Source organism: Salvelinus sp. IW2-2015, unplaced genomic scaffold (genome assembly GCF_002910315.2).
Source record: "Salvelinus sp. IW2-2015 unplaced genomic scaffold, ASM291031v2 Un_scaffold2062, whole genome shotgun sequence".
Taxonomy (NCBI): Eukaryota; Metazoa; Chordata; class Actinopteri; order Salmoniformes; family Salmonidae; genus Salvelinus; species Salvelinus sp. IW2-2015.
In genome coordinates, this window is record NW_019943405.1 from 50,256 (window position 1) to 56,706 (window position 6,451).

The 6,451-nt window shown below is 43.6% G+C and overlaps 1 protein-coding gene across 1 annotated transcript in view; it reads left to right on the forward strand.

Annotated features, from left to right (window-relative positions):
* The window catches only part of LOC112072851 (ankyrin repeat and sterile alpha motif domain-containing protein 1B-like), a gene marked incomplete at its 3' end in the record, with an annotated part of 120,498 nt that overhangs the window by 33,328 nt on the left and 80,719 nt on the right, over positions 1-6,451 (forward strand). The window lies entirely within an intron of this gene.

The window sequence follows — 6,451 nt, forward strand, 5'->3', positions numbered from 1 at the left end:
ACTACTAACTTGTCCTCAGAGATGATGACTAAGTCAGTAGCGTCCACCAAAAATAACCCTTCTGTCTCACAGTATGCATTATGTCTTAGCCTTGCAGTTTCCCCTGTCAGTGTATCTACTTAAATGTACTCTTCAATCTCTCTTTCCCTCTGTCTCTCTCTCTTTCTCTCTCTCTCTCTCTCTCTCTCTCTTTCTCTCTTTCTCTTTCTCTCTCTTTCTCTCTCTTTCTCTCTTTCTCTCTCTCTCTCCTTCACAATGTAAGATCACCTCAAACAGCTCGTTCACAGCCACTGTGTCTCTGTGTGTGCTGCAGAAGCACATAGGCTACACATACTGCATAATTAAACCTCTTCAGCACGACAGGAAACGTCAATGGGGGGAAGACACAGCACAGTAGCAATCTGTCCCCATGCAGTTACATTTAGCAAACAGCTAGAATAGTAAGGGACTCTTATATACTGTATAATSTAACAGCGWATAAAGRAGCCCACAGRCAGGGATATTATGGGTCTTTTGAAAGCAGGGTGTCTTAATATAGTGACGATGAGGCTTAGAGGCCTGCAATCACGTACAGCGCAGGAGACAGACAGCTAGCTATCACCGCTAAGTGGTTAGCGGTAATAGCTATCGACTCCCAGGGTAAATACATGGGCTACTGCAGTCACACACATACACACACACACACACCAAATATACACAGACAGGCATACACACACACACACACACACACACACACACACACACACACCAGAAAATACTTCTTGACACACACAAACTTTCACTTTCAATTGACCCTCCCACAGCATCTACCCTTCCCTTCCTCCGATCCAATGCTTCCACTCTTCTCTTCTCCCCCCTCCTTTATCCTCCTTCCCTTCTTTCCCTGAGGCTAAAGCCAAGATGTCGTTCTGTTCCAGTCCATTTCCCCCCGTGATGAAGCTCTGGAGGTGACATTTGGGTAATTGTGCTAACCAACGACAACACGAAATAACACGAAATAAGAAGCACAACTAACTCTCCAGGCTCTGCCATTAGAACAGTCATGCCCCATTGAGTATGGGCAAGGGGGGCAAGGAGGGGTGGGGTGTGGGAGGAATTGTGAGGCATACACACACACACACACAAACATTACACACACACACACACTTTCACTCCTCCCTCCCTCCCGCGCTCTGAGATTTTCCCCGCCACTTGTTGGCAGCCATTTTGTTTGAATCATTAATGAGGAGTGGTGAACTGCTCATGAATATTCACATGTAATTGACCAACCACCTGTGTTCATGCATACAGACAATCAAGCACATAATCTTCTAAGAGTCGAGGCTGGGGTTGTGAATATACCAAGATGGATATTATTATAGTATGGCAAGGCCTGAACACAGTCAACAATATCATGAGACCAAACAGTTAGGAAGACAGATGGTAAATATGCCTTTCATATCAAAAGGGCAGACTAGGTTTGAACACAGCCTATACAATATTACATGCTAATATCATGCTTCTACTGAGCAAAAAATATCAACGTCAACCTTGAAGTACCTAAGGTATACTTGGATCTGGAGTTGAGAGATTAGAAGTCGCGTTGATCATATATGTTGTGAGTCAGCTTGTTGTTATTAGTGCAACTGAACAAAACGCAAAACGACACCCCTTGGGCTCAGCAATTGTCGAAGGTATTTTTTTTTAATACGATCACAAATTGTTGGTGATAAAGCTTGCAAAGCTTTAGCTCAAGGCTTTTCCTTCAGTCGCAGATCCTGGCCTTGAAACTTTGTTTTTGTTTACTTGGTGTGACTCACAAGAAAAACTCCAAGATCACCGTGAGAATCACAAATAATGTGATTGATGATAAATGGCAACTAAGGCAAGATTAGCACATCGCTGAATGGTTTTAGATGGCTCGATAGAGCATTGAGCTGACAAAGTTGTGAAAGTTCTGTGCCTATTGATCCTACAGACAGCTGAACATCAATATGAGCATAGATAGTCTACCGCCCTCTCAAAGTGTAGAGGGCTGTTAGAATTGCACATGATTTCATGTTCCTAAACACTCATTTCAGATCTGAGCTCATATTCATAGGTTAAAGGTTCAAGTGTGGAACACACCGAATAAAGAACAGAGAAAAGAGAGTGTGTGTGTGTGTGTTAGCGTTTTGTCAGGTGCCCAGTTGTGGTGCATAGCTTGTTTTGCGTGTGTCATGTCAAACTGTGTTAGGATAGTTCCAGAGAGGGGGGTTTCGCTCTCTGGAAGCCAGTTTGGATGCTCTTTCCCCGGGTGTGAATAATCTGGCTCCCCCTCTCCTCCTGTCCGTTGGAGTTCTCAAGCCATTCTCTCGTGTTGGTGTGTGTGTGTGTGTGTGTGTGGTGTGGTGGTGTGTGTGTGTGTTGTTGTGTGTGTACCATAGCTGTTCAAAACAGAGCATGTTGTTTTGTTGCACATTCAACACTGAAGGAAAATCCAGTATGAGATGTAGCGTTGAGAGGCAGACCTGTAATTGGTGCATTCTGCGACACGTTAGTGGGAGCTTAACTGTAATTGGTTAATGGGGTATGGCATTGGAAGCATGTGAGCTGTACAGCTGTACACACACGCATTATCCCAAACACGCGCATAAACCCAAACAAACACACACATACTGTACACACACACACACCCTATATAGCCCCAGGATAATATCCCACCAGTACATAATGTACATACACACACACACATTATTTACTAGGCAAGTCAGTAAGAACAAATTCTTATTACAATGACGGCTACCCCGTCCAAACCCAAACCAAACACTGGGCCAATTGTGCGCCACCCTATGGACGCCAATCAGCGCCGGATGTGATCAGTCTGGATTTGAACCGGTACTGCAGTGTGCACTGGTGATGCAGTGTCTTAGACCACTGCGCCTCACCCAATTACAGCTGTAAGCCTTTCTGGGTAAGTCTATAAGAGCTTTCCACCCTGGATTTTGCAATATTTGTGCCGTATTATTCTTTTCAAAATTCTTCAAGTGCTGTCAAATGGTTGTTATCTTGCAACAACATTAATCGTAATTGTCTAAGTCCTTGAACAAGGATGATCTATTTTTGATGCAATTTGAAGTATTGAGAGAGTCTATATGCATCTATTAAGCAATGATATTTAGTGATAGGCATTTTAAGAACCAAAAAAAATCTTACAAATTAAAAAATAGTGACCTCCGAAGCCCAAGTGGGATTAAATAACATCTCATCTTTATATTACTGTAGCATAGACTATGTTGCAGGAAATGTAGGCCTATCTGTCACAAGATAAGAGTTACCATGATGAGATAACATGCATTGTAAACTGGCGCTCACGTACTGAGATGCGCTGTCTGTCCCCACTCCTGAGCTGATGATTGATACCTGTCCTATGATGTAGAGTTTAGCTGCAGCGCAACAAGCAGCAGCAGCTTTAAAGGAAGATACCTGTCCTATGATGTAGTTAGCTGCAGAACAGCAGCAGCTCTAGGGGAGCTCTAAACCTCTGTGGTCTTAATGAACAGGAGAATACTTTTTACATCTCAATCTACCTCCTTACTCGCTCTGTTACTGCAGACCTACCTGGTGGGCATAGGACTTAGGGACGACTTAGGAGTACATAGGAACTACTAACTTGTCCTCAGAGATGATGACTAAGTCATAGCGTCCCCAAAAATAACCCTTCTGTCTCACATATGCATTATTCTTAGCCTGCATTTCCCCATGTCATATATCACTTAATTACTCTTCAATCTCTCTTTTCCCTCTGTCTCTCTCTTTCTCTCTCTCTTCTCTCTCTCTCTCTCTTTTCTCTCTTTCTCTTTCTCTCTCTTCCTCCTTTCTCTCTCTCTCCTCTCTCCTTCACAATGTAAGATCACTCAAACAGCTCGTTCACAGCACTGTGTCTCTGTGTGTGCTGCAGAAGCACATAGGCTACACATACTGCATAATTAAACCCTCTCAGCACGACAGGAAACGTCAATGGGGGAAGACAGCACAGTACAATCTGTCCCCATGATGTACATTAGCAACAGCTAGAATAGTAAGACTCTTATATACTGTATATTCTAACAGCGTATAAAAGCCACAGCGAATTATGGGTCTTTGAAAGCAGGGTGTCTTAATATAATGACGATGAGGCTTAGAGCCTGCAATCACGTACAGCGCAGGAGACAGACAGTAGCTATCACCGCTAAGTGGTTAGCGGTAATGGCTATCGACCCAGGGTAAACCATGGCTACTGCAGCCACACACATTACACACACTCACCAAATATACCACGCGTACACCACAACCACACACACAACACACACACCACAACACAACACACACACACACACACACACACAACATTTATTTTCAATTGACCCTGCCACAGCATCTACTCCTCCCTTCCTCCGATCCATGCTCACTCTCTCTTCTCCCCCCTCCTTTATCCTCCTTCCCTTCTTTCCCTGAGGCTAAAGCCAAGATGTCGTTCTTGTCCAGTCCATTTCCCCCCGGTATGAAGCTCTGGACGGTGACATTTGGGTTAATTGTGCTAACCAACGACAAACACGAAATAACACGAAATAAGAAGCACAACTAAACTCTCAGGCTCTGCCTAAACAGTCATGCCCATTGAGTATGGGCAAGGGGGGCAAGAGGGGTGGGGTGTGGAGGTTGTGAGGCATACACACACACACCACAAAATACAACACACCACACTTCACTCCTCCTCCCTCCGCGCGCTCTGAGATTTTCCCCGCCACTTGTTGGCAGCCATTTTGTTTGAATCATTAATGGGGAGTGGTGAACTGCTCATGATATTCACATGTAATTGACCAACCACCGTGTTCATGACAATCACACACATATCTCTCTAGAGTCAGAGGCTGGGGTTGTGAATACTACCAAGATGGATATTTCTTATTAGTATGGCAAGGCTGAACACAGTCAATATCATGAGACCAAACGTAGGAGAACAGATGGTACAATATGCTTTTCATATCAAGAGGGCAGACTAGGTTTGAACACAGCCTATACAATATACTATGCTAATAACTATGCTTCTACTGAGCAAAAAATATCAACTCAACCTGAAGTACCTAAGGTATACTGGATCGGAGTTGAAGGATTAGACAGTCAGCTGTTGATCATAAGTTGAAGCAGTTGTTGTTAATTAGTGCAAGGCTGGAACAAAACCATACACACCCTTTGGGTCTCCAGCAATTGTTCAAGTTATTATTTTTTTTTACATCAAAATTGTTGAATAAAGTTGCAAACTTTTAGCTCAAGGCTTTTCCTTCAGTGGCATATCCTGGCTTGAAACTTTGTTTTTGTTTACTAGGTGACTCACAAGAAAACTTCCAAATCCGTCTGAGAACACTAATCGTGGATATGAAAAGGCCAAGATAATAGCACATCTCTGAAATGGTTTTAGATTGGCTCTGGTGTGTATCTTGCCCTAGTGATACCGGCATCTCTGAAATGGTTTTAGATTGCTATGGTGCGGTATCACTAGGGCAAGATAGCACATCTCTAAATGGTTTTAGATTGCTATGGTGCGGTATCACTAGGGCAAGATAGCACATCTCGAAATGGTTTAGATTTGCTATGGTGCGGTATCACTAGGCAAGATAGCACCTCTGAAATGGTTTTAGATTGCTATGGTGCGGTATAGCTCAAATAGCACATCTCTAATGGTTTTAGATTCCTATAGTGCATCGAGCTGAAAGTTGTGAAAGTTCTGGGCCTTTTGATCCACAGACAGCTGAACATCAATGAACTAGAATCACCCCCTCCAAATTATGGCTGTTAGAATTGCACATGATTTCATGTTCCTAAACACTTTTTCAGATCTGAGAACTTTCATAGGTTAAAGGTTCAAGTGTGGACACACCGATAAAGAACAGAGAAAAGAGAGTGTGTGTGTGTGTTAGCGTTTTGTCAGGTGCCCAGTTGTGGTGCAAGCTTTTGTTTTGCTTGGTCATGTCAAACTGTGTTAGGATAGTTCCAGAGAGGGGGGTTTCGCTCTCTGGAAGTCCAGTTTGGATGCTCTTTCCCTGGGTGTGAAAGTATCTGGGCTCCCCCTCTCCTCCTGTCCGTTGGAGGTTCTCAAGCCAATCTCTCGTTGTGTGTGTGTGTGGTGTGGTGGTGTGTGGTGTGTGTGTGTGTGTGTGTACTATAGCATGTTGTTTTGTTGTGGCACATTCAACACTGAAGGAAAATCCAGTATGAGATGTAGCGTTGAGAGGCAGACTGTAATTGGTGCATCTCGACGACGTTAGACTTAACTGAATTGTAATGGGTATGGCATTGGGAGGCATGTGAGCTGTACACACACGCATTAACCAACACGCGCGCATAAACCCAAACAACGACACAACACACACTACGTACAGCACACCAACACACCTATATAGCCCAGGATAATAATCCCACACATAAAATGTACATCTACACACACACACAT